Genomic DNA, 10,210 nt, shown 5'->3' with positions numbered 1-10,210 from the left:
ACCTCAGGTCAAGACAAAATAACCCACAAACAAATGAGCATGTTGTTTCTGCACACACCATTCAACTTCTCTACTCAACCCGTTCTCACTCCCCGACTCAAACTGATGCCGACATGATCCAGACCCATGGGCGGGCATCTGGGGGAAGCCAGACGATGTATTATAAATAGCGACAAAGTGCATGTACGGAGGTCGTATGGTTCAAACCCAGGAATTTCACACCGGAGAAAGGCGTTCCAGTTGTAAAAATAAATGTTGAGTTAATAGTTAAATAGCGTTACTGACTTACCTCACCTAAATTTACTAACTTTACCCCAAACCATTATCTTTGCCTAAACCTAACCATGTAGTTTTGTTGCCTAAACCTAACCAAACATCAACCCTTTTTACAACAGTTTTGAGGTGTTAAAAATCACGTGACTTACGTAACATACTGAAAGTCCGGTGAGCCTGTCGCTGTACATACAGTACATGTCGTTATGAGACACTTGACAATCAACCTATTTTGTGGTTTAGGTATGAGGACGTGTTGGTTTCAGCAGTTATGAAAGAAGGGTTCCATAGACATTAATTCTAGTTCAGATTTTTCAAATGAACAAAATGGAGTAACCAATACATTTGTCACATGGATAATATTAATATTATTTATAATTTATGTAGAAAAATACACATTTTAATCTGTAATACTGTTGGGGAATTAAATCTGTAGTATCATAATTTATAAGATAATCACATGCTTTGTATGAAGTAACTCTTCAGCTGTTAATTAAATTAGTTGGAGAAAAATATTTCCCTGTAGAAAAGCAGCATAAAATGGAAGTGCCCCAGTGACGTAAAAGTACCTCAGAATTGTGTTTGGAGCTAGACTGTCAGCACAGTGGGGGCGGAGCTTCATCGTGGGCCCACCTGCTACAAAGACAGAATAACCAAGTTTACATGACCCCAGACTCACTCCGAAAGTCCACAGAGTCTGTCTGCTTCGCTGCTGCTGGAGCAGACTTTCTACTAAATGTTTGTGCTCACACCAGATGTGCTGCAGTGCGTCCAGGAAGCGTCCCAGCGTCAAGCAGCACTGCGCAGATGAACCGAGCAGTAAGTCAGACACAGTAACGGGCAGAGAAACGGTCAATTTTCAAAATAAAATACCCGTTACAGAATTCTGATCGTATATCAACAATAAACACGGTTAAATCAGACAAAAAAGAAACATTTTTACTACGTAGCTACTTAATCATAGTAGAAGCACAGAAAGCAAGCACTAATCACCAAATCAACTAAATCTAACCTGCTGAGCTAAACTTCATAGTCCACGTAGTGGGCCCCCTACCAGTGTGGGCCCCGGGTCGGCCACCCCCATGCACCCATGCTACCTCCGCTTAGGAGGTCTAAGTCTACTTAGGCTACGTTCAGACTGCAGGCCTTAATGCTCAATTACGATTTTTTCTCCGGATCCGATTTATTTGTTTGACAGTTCACACTGTAGTTTAAGTGCGGCCCATATCAGACGCCAGTGTGAACTGTCTGCGGCCTGAAAGTGACCTGCATGCGCAGAAGAATAACACAACGCCACACACACACCACGTTGTTGTACAGAATTAAACAGCAACAGAGGTTAGCTCTGGTTTTTTTATTTTTGGGTCCACTGAAACTCCAAAACCCCTCAGACACTACAGAGAGACCAGGACATGTCTGTCTGCAGGCCACTTTGATCCAGTTATACTCTGGACCCACCTGAGCGTTTACAGGTGGACAGAGGTTCCTGCAAATCACTCAGGCGCGAGATTTAAGACCACTTCCTTCACTCTGTTCAATCTCACTCAGACCTGATCCCAGACGACCTGAGAGGTCTGGATGGTTCGTAACGAAGCAGAAGATCAGACCATTTAGTGCTTTATAAACTAACAGCAGGATTTTGAAATAAATTCTTTGACACACAGGAAGCCAATGTAAAGACCTCAGAACTGGAGTGATATGATCCACCTTTTTGGTGAGAGCTCGTGACTTCAGGCGTATGAAAGGGAATTTGTGAGCAGATGATAGCCAGGTAGAGAAGACAGAGAGCCTGAACATGTTTAATAGTGACTTTTTTGTTCACCGCGGCTCCGTCTACAGCAGAACTGTGACAACAGGTGCTCTAGAGTGACGTCAAAGTCGCATCAATTCTGACCTGAGTGTCCAGACTGAGGTCGCATTTAAAAAGATCCGACCTGTGTCGGATTTGGACCACATATGAAAGTGGCCCAGAACTGGAAAAGATCAGATTCCATGTGACTTGGCCTGTCATGAAAAGATCAGATCTGAGTCACATATGAGCAAAAAAACGAATGTAGCCTTAATTATTTCCCTGCTTTACCAAATGGGGTACTTCTCATTTTTCTGTAATATGAAGCATAATATAGCATTTAAAAATGAAAATGGAGTTCATCTGTTTCTCATTTGAAGAACTAACCTCCCCAGCTGTAGCTCGGCAGGAAATGCTTATTTTATGAAATATACATTTTCTTACAACGGTGACTGGATACTGTTACTACTACGTTACAGTTTAAACGTGTACTGATGGCTGTAGTTCACCTGCTTTCTGTTTGACTGACTGCAGCCGTCCTCCTTCAGCATCACTCATAAGTGATGTGTTTCGGCCTGGAGGACTGTCACCGGTCAGATGCTTTTTGTTTGTCACATTATTTCTCTCAGTAAGCCTTAGGCACCACTGTGCTGTGAAAAGCCCGGTGGGCGGCAGCTGTTGTGGAGATACCAGCCAACAGCAACAATCCTTCACCTGAGAGAAGAATTTCCTGGCTCATCAAAAAATAAATACCACACAGAATCTATTCAGAATAATGAGCACAATCTGACCAAAAGTCAAAGATCCTTCTGTGTGTCGTTTTGTTGAGGTACATCTCCATTAGACATAAAACAGTATTTCAGAAGCATTTTATTGGTTGAAATTCTCTTTATAGCCGTCAATAAATCAGAGACTCTGAAAAGAATCATGTAGCTGTGACTGTAACTTTACCTATCCTAGCTTTCTAAAGAAACAAAACAATTTGTTTGCTATGTGACTCACGTAAAATGAAGTCCATTTTATGTGTATAGACAGATCAAAAGAGGTCCAGCTAAAGATGTTTTCCATCATCCAGTGAAAGAATTCAACCATAATTAAAAAAGCAGCTTTTTGTGGTCATTTCTATTTGTTGACCTTGAAAGAAATATTCAGTATGTAGGAAGGTATTTGTATACAATGTTTGTGTATTAGTTCATTTTAGTGTCAATTAATTTGTATTAAATCAGTACACCGTCAGTAAGCGACAGTGTATTCATTTTGTGCTGTCCTTGTCCATCTACCGTCCTCTGTGCATTTTGTATGTCAGATTGTGCACATCGAGTTATGTGCGTGCCCCTACTGCCAAAAGTGCCAACTAGTGCGGCAAATCACGTGACCTACGTCACTTGACATAAACTTGTACAGGCTGCATCGACAGCATCACACATCGGCCTCACGTCCAATCTGCTAGCAGCTTGGGTTCACCGGTCGACATGCACACTATCACTGACTTAGGTTTAGCCACACCCTCCTGTTAAGGTTAAGGTAAGGGCCAATTTTGCATTGGGTTTATTCCGTGACCTGGAAGCTATCGTAAGTAGTAGGCCTAAGTGGTTGTGGGCCGCATACCCGGAAGACAGGAGTTCCGAGTTGTAGGCTACATCCAACCATCCGAAGATGGAAAAGTGCATCTTTGACCTGTGCGTTCTTACAGTGTTGTTTTAATTCTTGGTCAAGGCCCTTTGGCGCCGCTTTTCAACACCCAGGGTACCCCTTTAGTGTCATTTTACACATCATACACGCTCCCCGGTCAAGTTAGCAATGCTTAGAAACAACAAATATGCAATGTCCAATTAGAATTTCTAAATAAAACGCTTGCTTTACGAAACATCGCGTTGAAATCTTTAACGTCGTTTTTTGTTGAAATATGCCATAAAGTGTTGTAGGGCCTATTTGAATTTCCCACAATAAAAAAAAATGAATTCTATCGACCGTGATGGATAAAATACGTCAATCACCATTTAAGTTACCATTGGCTATTAAGCCTATATTCTGAAACAAGCTTATTATTATATTAAGCAATCTTATTAGTCTTGTGAAATGATCAAAGTTAGGATAATGTTTAAAATGTGTAGGCTAATGTTATACAGTATGCTCAGTTTGCATGACTTTTTGTAGCCAGTGTATTGCTAGCCTTCTGCAATATCATTTATTAATTTTACTTCATTCACACATGGCCTGAGTTAATGTAATGTATTATTTACACACAATAATTGGGATTCATGTTGATAAATATAGGTGTGTATGAGCAAGCATTCTTAACATGACAACCATTTTTGCAATCTTGGTAATTAAGTAATATTTCCTACCGTGTTGTCTACCTTTAGATGGCCTGAATTAAAACAACACAGTAAGAACGACCAGGTCAAAGATGTGCTTTTTGTAGTCCATCTTAGATTAACGTACAAACTCCTGACTTCCGGGTATGCAACGAAAAAAACCCAATGCAAAATTAAGGAATAACATTTAAACACGTATTTTAATTTCCGATTTTCATCTATAACACATCAGAGACAATCGGATAACAAGATTGGGTTTTTTATATCAAAACGAAAAACTGGTTGTTTTCCGTTTTGTTTCCCTATTTACTAATGGTAATTGGGAAACAAGCATTTTTTGTTTTGCTTGTTTTTTTCGTTTCAAAATGAAAATCCGTCAGTACACGGGCCCTTGATGCTCATTGTTTCTTTAAAATTGCAACGATTGAATTGTGGAGAATCTAACCGATCTAACAATGTGCAGCATGTCCATACTGACCAAAGTTTAAACATTTAAATTTGTATGCACGATCTAAGCAGCTTAGAAGTAGCTCAAGCGGGCGACCCAGTGCACTTCAAGGAGGTTTTATACATCCTATGAACCTCTATAAAAACAAAAACAGGCATCAGAGTGAGACCTGCATTTATTTGCCAAAACGTGTGGAGCCACACCAGGCCAGTAAAAGGGACAGGCTTCTAATTGGGGCTAGGCTTTTAATTGAAGTTTTTGCGGTATATGTGTATTAAATTAGGAACGTTGCTCCTTTTGTCCTCAGCTACCTGATGTTGTCTTTTATCTCTCTTTGACTTTTTGAACATGTGGTGAAATAATGTGTGTTTTGATAAATTGATTTGTTCTGATAAATGTTGCCGAGTTTGGTCTCATATTTCAGAGATCATTTTAAAGAAAAGATGACTCCTTCACCACATTACCTGGATGGTAATGTGTGTGTTTTTTCAAGGTAAAAATTTTGGCTACGGGCCTCAGGTGTGCATATATATCTCAATTAACTTTTGTTTACACCAACAGGTTTTGTTTCACCGTTGTTACTGTATGTTTGGTGTCAGCCTCGGTGGGCTGTGCACAATGTGAACATGACATGAAAATAAAGAATCAATTAATCTTACCGTCTAACACAGCTGCCTGCCCGTTTCATATCTGCTTAGAGGAGTGAGGATGCTCCTCAATGAAATGTGTGCATTTAAAAAACAACTCTGATAGAAACAGACATTCAGTGTGTACGCGCAGCTCTTAATGCGACAGGCATCACTGAAGGAAGAGTGAGGTAATGTGGCGTGCCGCATCCTCCTCATCTCAAACAGGGCCAGGCGAGCCCTCCTGGGATGGGGGTTCAGTCCCTGGTAATAAAAGGGTAATTAGCTCCCTCCCTTCCTCCCCCCTCTCATCATGGAGCCTCACCCCGAGAGTCTGCCTCCCGTCTAATACCATCATTTCCCCCGATGAATGTCGGAGCGCGATGAGAGCCTGTCAGGGGACGCTGTGGTATTCATGATGGAAATTACTGATGTTCACAGTAATGATGTGAAAAAGATATACCCCGGACCTCTCAATAGACTGTTCATTCATTTGGATATGTCAATCAACCGACGCATCGCCTCGTGATGATAACTCTTCACAACAGAAAAATTGCTCAAGAAAAGTACAATTTCCTTCCTCTCATGTAAAACACAAGTTGTTTAGTTTAATGAAAGGTTTGATCAGGATGAACCGAGCTGTACTTGAACTGTATTTGAAGGCTGATTACACTGCTGAGGAGCGGAGGAGCGGCTGCTTTTCAGACCAACCTGCTGACACAGGACCAGTAGTGGTTCAGATCCTTTCCTTAAGTAAAAAATACCTCACTCTAAAAATACTCTGGTACAAGTAAAAGAGCTGTATTTAAGATGTCACTTAAGTAAAAGTATATAAGTATAATCAGGAAAATGTACTAGTATTAAGTATTAAAAGTACTCAATGCATAATGGCAAATGTCCCCTGTGACTGTTATACTATTACATAGCACATGAGATTTTCATTACTCATGCATTAATGTAAAAGCAGGATTTACTGTTGTAGTTGGTTGAGGTAAAACCATAGGCGTCACTAGACCTTTTTTTACTGGGGCACGTGCCCCTGTATCTGTGCTGTGCCCTCAATGAAATTTTCAAGACCGCTTGCCGTCATTTTGGACGTGAAGGGATCCGCGGTCAAGTTAGCAACAACTGCAAGGGCGTCACTTTGTGTTGAAAAGTGGTGGGGACATCAGAGCTCAGATTAGGGGCATGATGAAACACTTGTGTCACAAGACCTGACGATGTTCAAAAAACAAGATGAGAAGATTTTAAACACTATTTTGAAGATTTTATTATTGCATTCCTGCAGCAACATCAGTGGGACCAGACCATACAGCACACGGATGTGATGGCACTCCTCATAGGCGCACATCATTTTAAAACCAGACAATAATTATCTGTCTCTCAGTGAAGGTTTAGTTACAACTCTGGACTAATGCAAGATGGAAAGCAGTGGATTCACATTGACTATTAAAATGTTGATTAGTAGGGCAGACTGGGCAAAATGGATGTACATCTTTCAGTAGAAAATAAACCTCACATAAGCCATGTTTCCATCCAACTGTCATGCGAATTTTAAGCGTACGTTTGGAGCGTCACAAAAAACAGGGAGAAAAATTAATTGAGAAATATGTGCGTTTCCATCGGCTGGTTTGGAGCGAATAAACCAGGCTACGGCGAGCGTAGTTACGTCAGTAGTTGACGTTACACATGACAGTAACAAACAAGACATCTGGGTTCCAAACCAGAAACAAAACCAGTCGCATGAACCTGAGGAAAATGGAGAGAGGTCCTCAGAAATGTGTTTCAAGCGGGCAAGTTGCTACCAGCCATGTCTCCGCACGTTATGGGAATATCCGGTGTTATGCCAAGTTTTGCATGCCTGCCAAGAATTGCATGCACCTCCAAATAATGTATGATGCTTTGGCAATATTGTTGTTACACATTCATGCCAATAAAGCTAATTTGAATTGAATTGAATTAATGGTTTTAAACGCTATAATATCCTTTGTGGGGTTCATCAGTGGGGATAAATGATTCAAAGTATGTATTTTATGAACATTTAGAGTCGTTTATTTTATTACACTCAGTAGAAGCAGCATTCAGTAAAAATATGCGGTGATAACACCGTTTGATCAGTGTGCAGAGCAAAGGATCTGAAAAGGACCTTTAAGAGGTGACTGCATAATTCGGCAGAACAGATGATGAAGGCTACCTGCCGGGATTTTCATCCACCTCTTTTCTCAGCACAAATAAGCGTTACCGGCCGTGAGGTGCATGAAATTCTCGGCAGGCACGCAGAACTCTGCACAGCAGAAACAGATCAGTCGTGAGTTAAAAGTTCGCTACGTCAGAACTTATTCTCCCATTTAGCGCATTTACTCTTTTTCCACAAAAAAAACACCTAAAGCGAGCATATAATTTTTTTTGCAAATCGAAGGACCCCCCCCTTCTACTTCAAAATGCGCATTAAATCACGTTTAAGGAAACACAGCTATATTCATGTCATAGTATAAATGCTATGTTCCTTTTGATGTATAGTAGGAAACCTGGGGAGCCAGTTTGAATGGGACTGAGGCAGCTGACAACATTAATATCTTGCAAGTATTGATTTTTATAATTTACAGGGGCTATGCTGACGTTTGTCAGTAGAGTAGATGCTGGATCATAAGCCAGTACAAGCACAGCTGATCCAAATCCAGTACTAGCACAGACCCAGTCCAGACGTTTTTAGCAGGTCACACAGACCCAGGTGAAACACAGGCAGCTTCAGCCAGTATAAGCACAGCTAGAGGTCTACAGGCAGCATCAGATACAAGCAGCTCAGACCCTAATGGTGGATTGAGATAGTGTGCAGAGGTCCATTCAGATCAGCAGGGTTATTTTCTAGAAGAGGTTTCCATTCAGGTTTATTACAGAGAAAGAAAGTTGTAAAGGAGAGGTAGTAGTGACAGCACTGCAGTGTTAGGTGGCAAATTGTTTACATGGCTCACAAGTCAGGTATGAGGGCCTCGTGGCAGAATTTTTCTTAGGTGGTACCACAGGTGTGTGCGCTTAGGCTCTGGTCAAAGCCATTTCTGACAGTGTCAGTATTAATGGGCTGGTGAGGCACATACTAACACATTTCATACACTATAACAAAAAATATATCAAACTCAAATCAAAAATTTACATAGGGAAAGAGGGGGTCTGGGCCCCAGTAGAGCTTTATGTCTAGCAACGCCCCTGGGTAAAAATATTTCCTGATAAGAATTTTGAAAATAGTGACAAATGTTGTCACAATTGCCAAAAGTGACAACTTCACAATGCTTGTTTTGTCAGACTAAACCTCAGAATTATTAAAAAACACATTAAAATAGTCAAAAACAAAAGCCGCAAATTATCACAGTTGTGCATCTGGAACCATGAAATACTAGCTGTACTAGTATAAACTGTTGACTAGTGTAGTTTTTAACAAAACATCTTATTTTTTTTTTTACATCTTCATATGTTTTGTGTGTAAAAATCTTAATTTGTAAAGTATCTTGTAACTCGAGTTGTCAGATAAATGTAGTAAAATATAAAGTACAATATCTCCCTCTGAGATGTAGTGGACTAGAAGTAGAAAGTGGCAAGTACGAATACCTGTAATTTTTACTAAAGTACAGTACATGAGTAAATACTTACTGTCCACCACTACACAGGACCAGTTTGCTCAGCTGCTTGGTGTCATCTCTTGTTTCTGTTAAAATTTGCAGTTGAACTCAGTCTAAAGGCTACCGGTGACAGCCAGCTGACTGTGAGAGGAAATGTCCAGTCAGAAGTCGTTCTCAATATCTGCAACAAATTAAATCAAAACCTGTAAAGATTTGGCTGTTCCACCTCATCAGTTCCCAGTGTTTCCTATGTTTTCTCCTTCGAGTGTTTCTGCCCGTTTACTGTCAGTCTTCTGTGTGTGTGTGTGTGTGTGTGGAGGCGTTGGCGTGGGCGTGGCGCTGCACTCTCCAGTCTGGGCAAATCACCAAACCACCTGTGGCTTCTCTGCTCACCTGAGAGTAATCCCACAATCAACCCCTACAGTTTATAAACCCCGGCTCTACGCTTCCATCTTTGCCAGGTCATCTGTTCACTTCCAGTGGTATTTGTGCTACAGCCTCGCAGAGAAAGCTACGTTTTAGAGAGTTCTGTTTCTTCTGTCTTGTTTGGTTTTTGCCTCGTTTCCACCTGCCTACTTACAGAACTTCACCATCTGGAGCTGCTTCCTGTCTATTCGTTGTATTAATATCAATAAATCCTCTGTGACTTCTCTTTTTTACAACTGCCTATGTGTCTGCATCTCAGCTACAAAGTTAAACAACCTCAGAACCCAGCGTCACAGGAAAACTTAAACTTTAGAACAAAAGATAACCGTCCTCTGTCAGATACATCAGTAACTTCTGATGTTTGGAGCGAAATAACAACCCCATCCCAACCAGAAATCAACTAACTCTCTAATAACATGAAGGCAAAACTACATTTCTGTCTGATTGTCAGGCTAATTAATACAACAAATACCGTAAACATAAAGGGGAAGCCCAGTTTTTAAGTCATTGTGAACAGAAGTGATGGACAAAACTAAGAAAGAAATACAACAGAGGGGAAAGAATCTCAAGTAACAAAACCTGAAATTAGTGCTGTAGTACTTTTGATGGTCTTGGTCTCATCTCGGACATTGATGACTCAGGATTTCATTTCAAGACCATAACTTTGGGAATATCAAACTGCTTTTGCATGGTCTGATTTATTTGTTAACATCCTA

General features: G+C 40.7%; 1 long non-coding RNA gene across 2 annotated transcripts in view; it reads right to left on the bottom strand.

Annotated features, from left to right (window-relative positions):
* LOC123957816 overlaps nucleotides 1-9,389 on the bottom strand; it is a 28,071-nt gene extending 18,682 nt beyond the window's left edge. Inside the window, exons 1-2 of one of the 2 annotated variants that reach the window (XR_006821901.1) lie at nucleotides 9,295-9,389; nucleotides 9,100-9,209 (exon numbers count right to left, since the gene is read on the bottom strand). This is a non-coding gene — a long non-coding RNA (uncharacterized LOC123957816). Of the gene's footprint in view, nucleotides 1-9,099 lie in introns of both variants that reach the window. The other variant, XR_006821900.1, reaches the window with a different exon arrangement.
* Between the last annotated feature and the right edge of the window lie 821 nt (nucleotides 9,390-10,210).

Source organism: Micropterus dolomieu, linkage group LG19 (genome assembly GCF_021292245.1).
Source record: "Micropterus dolomieu isolate WLL.071019.BEF.003 ecotype Adirondacks linkage group LG19, ASM2129224v1, whole genome shotgun sequence".
Taxonomy (NCBI): domain Eukaryota; kingdom Metazoa; phylum Chordata; class Actinopteri; order Centrarchiformes; family Centrarchidae; genus Micropterus; species Micropterus dolomieu.
The sequence above is the reverse complement of the archived record's forward strand: the minus strand, read 5'-3'. Positions and strand labels throughout refer to the sequence as shown.